This window comes from Choloepus didactylus, chromosome X (genome assembly GCF_015220235.1).
Source record: "Choloepus didactylus isolate mChoDid1 chromosome X, mChoDid1.pri, whole genome shotgun sequence".
Classification (NCBI taxonomy): Eukaryota; Metazoa; Chordata; class Mammalia; order Pilosa; family Megalonychidae; genus Choloepus; species Choloepus didactylus.
Genome location: NC_051334.1, coordinates 174925875 through 174935974, shown reverse-complemented (window position 1 = coordinate 174935974; position 10100 = coordinate 174925875). Strand labels below are relative to the sequence as shown.

General features: G+C 40.0%; 1 pseudogene; it reads right to left on the bottom strand.

Annotated features, from left to right (window-relative positions):
* Positions 1-2802: 2802 nt before the first annotated feature.
* Positions 2803-10100, bottom strand: part of LOC119522483 — a 145959-nt pseudogene continuing 138661 nt past the window's right edge.

Below are 10100 nucleotides of genomic sequence, written 5' to 3'. Positions count from 1 at the left end.
TACCAGGTTTATGTTCTTGAACACAGGCAGTACCTGTGATGATAGTGTAACACTACCCTGTTCCCCACAGTTTTTTGCTTTTCTCTTGGAAATAATCAAGTCCTTATCATAGGCACCTTTAACCTGTTATAAGGTAATGAAGCAAATAAAATGTCTGATAAAAATTACTGAGATGAGTTGAAATAATATGCTAACTAAAAAGGACATTTGGGGTAAATCTACCATAGTTAAATCTAAATATAAGACTAGACTTCCACTCCCACACACACACACACACACACACACACACACACACGCACGCACACACACATACCTTTTAGAGCTCTCCAAGACCATCTTCTAACCCAGGTAAATACCTGAAAATCTCAGGGCAGCTAGGTCTCTCTGGACACAAGATGGTTTTGGAGACAGGTGAGAGACAGATGGTCTGGAATGGACTCTTTTCAGTTTGGGAAAGAACAGCCTGGAGTTGGTCAGCTAGCAAGTCCAGTTGTCAAGAGCAGACTCAGAAGGGAGTGAGCAATTCACACCCAGTTATCTCTAAGTCTAAGGCAAGAAGATAGGTAAAAAGCATAGGTGCTACAAAAGGAAACTGTATGCATAAAAAGGAAAAACTACTCCTGTTTCAAACCTCACATACAGAACCCAAGGCCAGGCAGATTAGCTGTATTTGCACATACTAAAATCATGACCAAAGGAGAGAGGAGCAAAGGCAGGTCGTCTGACTCTTCTCTCCAGATGTTTTTATTGCCTCTGGGTGAATCAAGGGGACACTGTTACCTCCAGTAGGCTCTTTCTCCTGGGTCCAGACAGGCAACAACAACAAAAATAGGCAGGGCAGAAGGAGTGGGTGAGAATGAGAGGTAGGGGAGCAGGAAAGACACACAGTGACATCCTCCCTGATAACAGCCAACTGTTCAATAATTGCCATAAGGGCACAACAGAAGGCTTTTGATAATCCAAAACATTGAGTTTTGCTGTCTGACATATTGACATAGGCTCAGCTGAGAGCGCATGTCTGGTTTTCAATTTTCAGGTAGAACAATGTTTATACTAATATACATAATGTGCAACACAGGCAGGTAGTATTGTTATGAGAACCTTAGCTGAACTCATTTCCTGGCTTTGGGATCATATTTTATTTCTTATTCTGTGAACTCAACTCTATAATAAGAGAAGAGTTTTATTTGCATTTTAAGTTCTCGCACACCAACCGACAAAAATAGAATCTACATTTAGAGACAGGACCCGCTACCAATACCAATATGGTTTTATTGAAATGTGGAATGTAAAGAGATGTTTCAAACAAACAATCTAACTTTGTAAAAATGTATGGCATTATTAAATAATTAATAAAGAAATCCTAAAGTGGGATATGATGACACATCTACCTCTAGCCCAAGTGAGTGAAATCCCCACAGCTGTAGCATGGCTCTGCAGCTGGGATTCCAAGGGGTAGCTAGGGTGAGGGGCCCGCCTGCAAACTGTGTTGATGACAAGTCCCCAAAATGAAATCAGCTCTGTTTTTTTTAAACCTAGCTTCCTTTGCTAATGTACAGGTTAGCATGATGGATCCAAAGCTTTAACTCTTGTGCCAGTAGATCTACTTCCTTCCCCAAGCCCCTGGTATATTCCTCTCCTCTCCACTCGAGTGGCCTTGCCACACAACTCCAGCACCTTGCATGCGAAAAAGACTTGTCTTTTTCATCACAATAAGTATCACATATCAGAGCTTAAAAGTACATTACCCTGATTACAGCAGGAAATTATTTCTCTCATGGGGATAAAAAAGAGGGGAAAAAAGGAGAGAAGGATATATTTCTTTCACCCGGTAAATCCTTCCTGAATAAACTCTAATGGGACATTTTTCTCCTTCCCTGACCTGCCTGAAGACTGACTTTCCAGCTTTAGCTATGGTCCTGAACAAAAAGTCTGTTTCAAAGAGGTGCATTAAAATAGTTGGCACATAGGGATATGCTGGAAAGTGGTGTGTTTTCCTTACAAGGCTGGAAAAAAAAGGGTAAATGAAAAAATAGCAACAAGATTTTTTATGGTTAGGCAAATCGACAAAGGTTACATTTTGAATTATACACTTAGCATCTAACTTTCAGTGCGATTGATGGACCTATTCGTGGCACTGAAAGGTTTAAAGTGATGCCACCTGACATCAAAGAAGACTCTTCTGTGAAGTGATTACAGTTTGCTCCCATATGAATCCACTTGGAGGAAAACTGCAGGGATGAGGTACATTTCCTGGAGAGCTCATGTCATAAAAATACATAAAACATGAATTTTAAAAGAGCTTTGAAAACAAAAAGAAATACTGTCACTGTTTAATATCTCCTTTTCACAAATGAGGCTTATCTGTCAGTGTAGACTGCTGACATTTTGCTAAAACGAGCCTGAATCTCACCAAAGGAAACCCAGACCACAATGGAATAGATAGGAAATCGGATATTCAGAGCTTGTTGACTGAAGGGTTAATTCAACAGTGGTCTCCTGTTAAAGAAGGTAATGCACAACAACTCCAAGTCTCTCATCTCCCATGCATTCCAGAGGGAGCTTCCCTCAGATCCTGCGTCATCACACTGCCAGAGCAGCAGCTCCCTGTAGACTAGTACTGGGGAGTTTCTTTCTTTCTTTCTTTTTAACAGACTTTTAAGTCTTTACTTTTCTTTGCATTTAGAAGGAATGATTAGAATTTCTTTTTATCACACTGTAGCTTTCCTTCAAGATGTGTGTTTTGGTTGGCTGGTTTTATTTGCAAGCATCAATGCCACATTACCCGTTCCTTCTCAGTCTTCATCCTGCCGTCGTGAGACTACTGGAAAGCACAGCATTATCTGCGGAAGGCTGGGACTGCTCCTTCACCACAGGGTAGAAGTACAGGTGCTCTATGGCCTCTTTGGCGGTCAGTATTTGTTGATGGTCATATCGCAGAAGTTTGTCCAAAAGATCTAGGGCCTTAGGACTGACAAGGTGTCTGTTCTCACTGTGGATGACGTTTTCCCAGCATTTCCATGAGTGTTGTCTCAGGATATCAGTGAAGTGTGGATCTAGGTCTACGTGTTGCTTCTTCAGATACCCATACAGCTCATCTGTACCCAGAACCTTGGCAGTGCGAACAAGCTGGTCATAGTTGTCCTGTCCTTGGAAGAAGGGTTCCTTTCAAAAGATCATGCTTGCTAACATGCAGCCCGAACTTCACATGTCCAAGCTATAATCATACAGCTGGTAGTCCACAAGAAGCTCTGGTCCTTTGAAGTACCTTGACACCACATGGACATTGTACTCCTGAGCAGAATGATAGAACTCTGCCAGCCCCCAATCAATCAGTCACAGCTTTTTCTGTTGGTGATCTATCATGACCTTGTGAGGTTTCACATCTCTGTGCATGATTCCCTTGCTGTGGCAGTAATCCTGAGCTTTAAGTAGTTCATACATATAAAACCGGATATCAAAGTCTGTCAGGATCTGGTAGAGTTGCTTAAAATCTGTATTATTGATATATTCAAATACCAAAGCTGTTGTCTTTGACACGGGGTCCTTTACAGTGTCAATCAGCTTAATGATATTTGTTCCACCGCGAATATTCTCCAGAATCTTAACCTCTCATTTTATCTTTTTCTTTACTGGCTTGAGAATTTTTACAACCACTCTCTCATTGTTGGTGATGTTAATGGCCTCAAATACTTCACCATACTTTCCCCGACCAAGTTTTCGAACCAGGTGGTAATCATCTTGATTACCCCAGCTCGGGATGTGCGCCTCATAGTCCCAGTAACTTGCAGCGCCTCAGGCTGTTCACCTCGGCGTAGACCCAGGCTCTGCTGCCTACGCCCCCAGGGCGCAGAAGGTGGCACGGCGGGGTAGCCGGGGGCGGGTGGAGCAGGCAGCGGGCCGCGGGGCGCCGCAGGAGGAGGAGTGCGGCGGCAGGCGGCCGCGCCAGGCCTGGCCCGCGGGGGCGGGCGGGTTGGGGAGCGCGGTGGGGCGCCGGCCCTGGAGCGGCGGCCCGGCGGAAGGGCGGGCGGCGCTCGCGCTCCCGGCGGCCTCCGCTCGGCTGGTGGCCCCCAGTCAGTGTCATTGGCAGCAGCAGCAGCAGCAGCGGCGGCCCCGGCAGCCACCGGCCTAGAAGGGCTAATTTTTAATTCTGGTTGACCTAAAGGAGAAAGGGCCTCTTTGTCAGAAATGGGGAAATCAGGAGGGAGGCCTTTTAAAGGTGATGAGATGAATTATGTTGAGTTTTGTCAGATTGCCAGATGAGGGATATTCTTTGAAAACAATAAAACTGGATTTCTGTGTCATTTTACAAAGTCTTTCATAATATCCTTATGTATAAGATGGATAAAGTGGGACCAGACAATTGGGCAAATACATATCTAGTTAAATAGCCTTTATCCTAATTAACAGACCGATTATTCCCCTGCAATTTATTGAGATATATTCACATACCATACAATCATCCACACTATACAATCAATTGTTCACAGTATCATCATATAATTGCACATTCATCACCACAATCAGCCCTTGAACACATTCATTACTCAAAAAATAAGAGTAAGAATAAAAATAAAAATAAAAGTAAAAAAGAACACCCAAAGCATCCCGTCCCCCCCATCCCCTCCTATTTTTCATATACTCCTTGTCCCCGTTTTTTTACTCATCTGTCCATACACTGGATAAAGGGAATGTGAGCCACAAGGTTTTCACAATTACACAGTCACACCTTATAAGCTATATAGTTATACAATTGTATTCAATAGTCAAGGATACTGGATTGCAGTTCAACAGTTTCAGGTATTTCCTTCTAGCTATTCTAATCCACTAAAGACTTAAAAGGGCTATCTATACCATGCATAAGAATAACCCCCAGAATGACCTCTCCACTCCATTTGAAATCTCCCAGCCACTGACACTTTATTTTGTTTCATTTCTCTTCCCCTTTTTGGTCAAGAAGGCTTTCTCAATCCCACGATGTCGGGACTAGGCTCATCCCTGGGAGTCATGCCCCACGTTGTCAGAGAGAGTTACATCCCTGGGAGAATAGAACAATATTAATCCATCTCTAATGGGTCTCTATCTTCCTTGTCATATTAATCATTTATATTAATGTATTCAGTGACAATATAGTTGACATGCTTAACCAACCATTCATAGATAGAGTCAGTAGGGGTAGTGATTTATATTGGTGAAGAGATTTCATCCATCTCTTTATCCTCTTGAGATCAGGTTTTAGTTTCTGATTTTAACAAGATGAAATTTAATAGTGATATATTTCAAAGTCCTGCTTTTGTGTATAAAACAACTCTATCAGTACAGAAGTACAGTTTTGGGGTGACTTGCCTTATAAACAGTGGGGAGTATGTGAAAAAGGCTTGATGTTTCATTTTTCAATAGGTTCCGTGTGACACCAATGATATGAGGCTGCATTAATAGATATTCGGTATCTGGAAGAGGTGATAGGCCTGCTCCATTTTGCGTGGGTCAAAAAACCCCTGTAATATTGTACCTTGTTCTGGGTGTGACAATTTGAAGGACCTATATACACTGGAATGTGCTCAGAAGAAAAGAACCAGGATGATGAATGGACTCAAAACTTCATCATGTAAGGGACATTTGAAGGAACTGGAGCTTTTTAATCTTGAAAAATTCAGAGAGAAAATTATGACAAATATTGCAAATTAGTTCACTCAATCCCCCCTCAAGGCTCTTCTATACCTTCCTCTACTAAGAGTCTAGCCATCTAAAAATTACATTTCCCAGATTCCCTTGCATCTAAGCACCTGCATCTGATCTAGGCTTCACCAAGCAGATGCCCTTTAAATTTGGTAGGGAGGTGGTGGCTGTGTATAAAGAGAAAGGATCTTCTAGGGAAACTGTGACAGAGGTTCAACTCTGATATCCAAAATCATAGGTTCTGACTGGTGGGCAGTGGTGCTAGTAGAATTTTTACTGAACAGCCCCAAAGTGTGATTGGGCATTTTCTGCTTGGCTATGTTTTTCCTGGTTGTGTAGTACCCAAATTTGGATCTCTCATACTCCCAGAAATTCTGTAAATTGTCTATCACTCTGTAATAAATCCCTTTCTGCTTAAGCTAGCTAGAATGGATTCTTTTATCTGTAACTAAGATCCCTGACTGATATAGGTATAGGTCACATACCAATGGATAGATGGCTACAAGAATGGTTTCATCAAAGCTGAGCAAAGATGGAATCATCAGTTGTGTTCAATTATACGATGGATATTCGCTTGGAGGGGACAAAGTTTTCAGGGACGTCCTTGGATAACTTTTAAGTCTCCTTCCAATTACTTGAGGTTGGTAGAAGTATACAAACTACCTGATTAAAGTTTTCTCACTTGGGTGTGAATAAAAGATTTAACCCTCTCTTTAGTCATGCAAAAAGAACTATTTACATCATATTAATCTAACCATGAAACTAGAGCAAAAAGGTATTTGAAGAAAGAGGACATCCCATTACTTTGTACACAAAGTGGATAGTACCCCTGCCCACCTCACCCTTTTTCTTTATAGTTCCCAATAGATAAGGCTAGCACTCAGATAGGTAATTCATAATGTCCTTAATTGGCCATTACTTGTGAAAAATGGAGAAGAAATAAAATCACTTAGGAAATAAAATATTGCAATTTATTTGAATTCATCTGTTGTAAATTAATATTATAAGGGCATATTAATATATAACTAATATTCACCATAGAAGATTTTGCTTTTCTAAATCAGCACTGACTTCTTTCTCCCCAATCTTTATTTGTAAAAATCTCACTTTTTCATTAGGTTCCGCTCCAAATGCCACCTCTCATAATAGTTTTCCTGAACTCCCAAACTTATTTCTTCCTCAGGACCTTTACATCTGCTGTTCCCTGATTGGAATACAATTCTCTTAGACTGAGGCAGGGATAACTCTTTCCCTTTATTCTGGTCTCAGTGCAAATGCCACTCTTTAGAAAGCTCTCACCATCCTAACTTAAATATCAATCCCTGTCCATCCTCTCTCTTATTACCCCATTTTATTATTTTCTTTCTCTTCTTACCATCTTAAGTAGCATCAGGACCTGAAACCACTCTACTTGATTCCATGTTTGGTGTCTGTCTTCCCCACTAGAAACTAAGAGGGTAGGGACTTATTATTGTTTACTAAAAAAATAACATTGATTTATGGTGGTGACACTTCATAAAATTTGTGGTGGGAAGGAAGAGAGGGAGGGAGGGAGGGAGGGAGGAAGGAAGGAAGAAAGGAAGGAAGGATGGAATTCTCTCAATGGGATGTGAGATCTCCCTTCTCTGAATCCCCAGACATTGTGATCATTGTTCTTTTATGAGAGTATTACTATTCTGCCTTGGTCATTTGTATACTTGTCTTATTCCTCAACTAAATAGTGTGTGAGAGTAAGGTCTATAATTTTGCTGTTTCCTCCAGTCCTTACCATATAATAAGAGCTCAGAAAATACCTTTGTCAATTTGGACACAGTCATTTCTGATAAATTCTTTATCATATCTATATACAGATAGCATTTTAAAAATTTGGACATGTATGTAACCATCTTTATTTTGAACAGAACTGCAAACAAAAAAGAATCAAACATAATGGGCAACATAAACCATATAAGAAGTAAACAAATAAAACCCTACTTTTAACCATTCTTGTCATAGTTGGGCATTCAACTTATTTGCTCTGCCCATTTCATTGATGGCCGAATCCCATAAGTGGAGTTTCATTCTTTTGGCTCAGGGTTTCTTGTTTTCCCAGCTAAAATGAGAAGTAAATACCTGAAGGCTTATTAGTCATTCAGACTTCTGCCAGTAACTTTCAATTTTTTTCCTTAGAGCAGGTCTTGACAAGGGAAGGGAAGCAAAGGAGAAAGAAGGTTGAGAGTGATCTCTGTCAAGCTTTGTTAAATGGAGTTTGATGAAATATTAGCTTTAACTGGATTTAATCTACAAAATAAATTTTTAGAGATATTATGCTTTCCATCCAAAATGCTTAAAACCACAATTTCATCATTTGGACCTAGTTACAGCTAATAGTTATTCTAATTGACCAAACCATTACAGTTACTACTTCCCAGAATAATGTAGTTTTTACACTCCAGAGAAAAGCCTAAGGACATCCAGGAAGAAGTCTTAGGTCATTAGAGTGATTGAACATTTATCAGGCTTTCACAGCACACTAGACTGGAAAGGATGCACAGGAAACATATGCTTTGCTTATACACAGCCCCATTTCAAAGGAAAATGGCAAAACTCTGTTAGATAATGTTATTAAAGAGGAAAAAAAATCAAGTTCAGTCTACTGAATTCAGTAATGCTTGTCCATTTTTTTTTGATTGGGGGGGTGTTGATTGGAAGGATAATGGAAAAGCCAAGTTTTAGCTTAAGTTTGAAGTTTATGAGTATAAACATCTAATACTCTGTTTCTCACCCTAGAAGCCACCTAGAGTCTATCTGGCCTTTTCCTTTAATGAGCAAGTTTTCTAGGCTACACTGGTCTCCTTCTATTCTACAATACTAATTAAGTGCTCTGCTAAAGAGACCTTCTACTGCCTAAATCCCCAAACTGTGGCAACCCGTTGAAGGCTACTTCTTAGAACTCTGTACTCTAAAATCAGTCTCTCCCTCCTTCCCCTCTCTGCCTTCTTCACATTCCCCACCCCCAATAATTAAAATATTCATTTCCTTATTGCTAGAATTGACACTGGCTTTTGAGGATGAAAAAATAAGTGCATACATTTAGAGCCAAAACAACCTTAATTCTAATCCAGGTTCTTCCCTTAGTAATTGTGAATCCAAAATATGCCCCACATCCATTCACTTACCATCTCTCCTGCTACTACCCTGGGCCATGCCTTTATCATATCTCACTTGAATCACTGACATACTCTATGAACTGGTCTTCTTGCTTCTGCTTTTAACCCTTTTAAAGTTCTTTCTCTACAAAGTATCCATAAATAGCCTTTAAAATTTTTAATCAGATTGCAACACTCCCCTACTTAACAGCCTGTGTGGCCTCCCATTCCACTCAGAGTAAAATCCAAAGTCCTTCTTCAAATTTAGGCCCCTATGACATCACTGACCTCATCTTCTGATACTCTCACCCTCATTCTTAACATTCTAGCTACACTCACGTCTTTTTTCTTCCTTTATCTTTTCAAAGGTATCCCCACCTTAGAGCTATTGCTAGTCTCAACTCATGATGAACTCTGTCCTAAAATCTTTCCCGTGGCTGCCTCTTTCTTCTTATTCACGTCTCAGCTATATTCTTTTCAGAATGGCCTTCCTGGATTCCAATCAAAAGTAGCTCCACTCTCATCACTGTCTTTTGTACAACCCTCTTTACTTTTCTCATACAATTTGTTACTAACTGAAATTTCTCTTCCTATTTACTGTATCTACCCACTCTAGAATGAAACCTCCTTGAGAGGAGAAACTAAATCTGCTTGGTCATTGATGTATCTTCAAGGCCTTGAAGAGTGCCTGGCACATAGTATGCACTCAATAAATAATTCCTGAATAAATTAACAAGTAAATTATCTTGGAAAAGTGGTTAAGAACATAGATCATAGAACCAAACAGCCGGTATTTGAAACCTGTGTCATTGATTAGCAGTCCTGTGCCCTTGGAAAGGTACTTAACATTTCTATGACTTGGCTCTCTCATCTTTAAAAATGGTAATATAAATAGAAACTACCTCATAATGTTGATGTGATGATCAAATGAGTTAATATGTATAAAGTGCTTAAAACTGTCTGGCACATAGTATATGCTATATAAAGGTTTTATCATTACTACTACTACTACTATTACTGTTGCTACTGCTATAGCCACTTAAATCATATGGTTCTGGTGAAGATTAAATGAGCTAAAGGAAGTGAAAATATTTTTGAAAGCATAGGACACTATTCATATTTTAGGGATTGTTACTTGGGTTTATCTTGGATTAATGTGTTGACGCTTAGGTTGTTTATATTTTAAAAGAGATTGTCAATCCAAATGGGTGAATTACAGGCAGTGAGGGGTATAGGGCAGAAATGGTTCTAGGCAGAAGAACATTCCTAGGTTTCCTCACATAATACCACCTA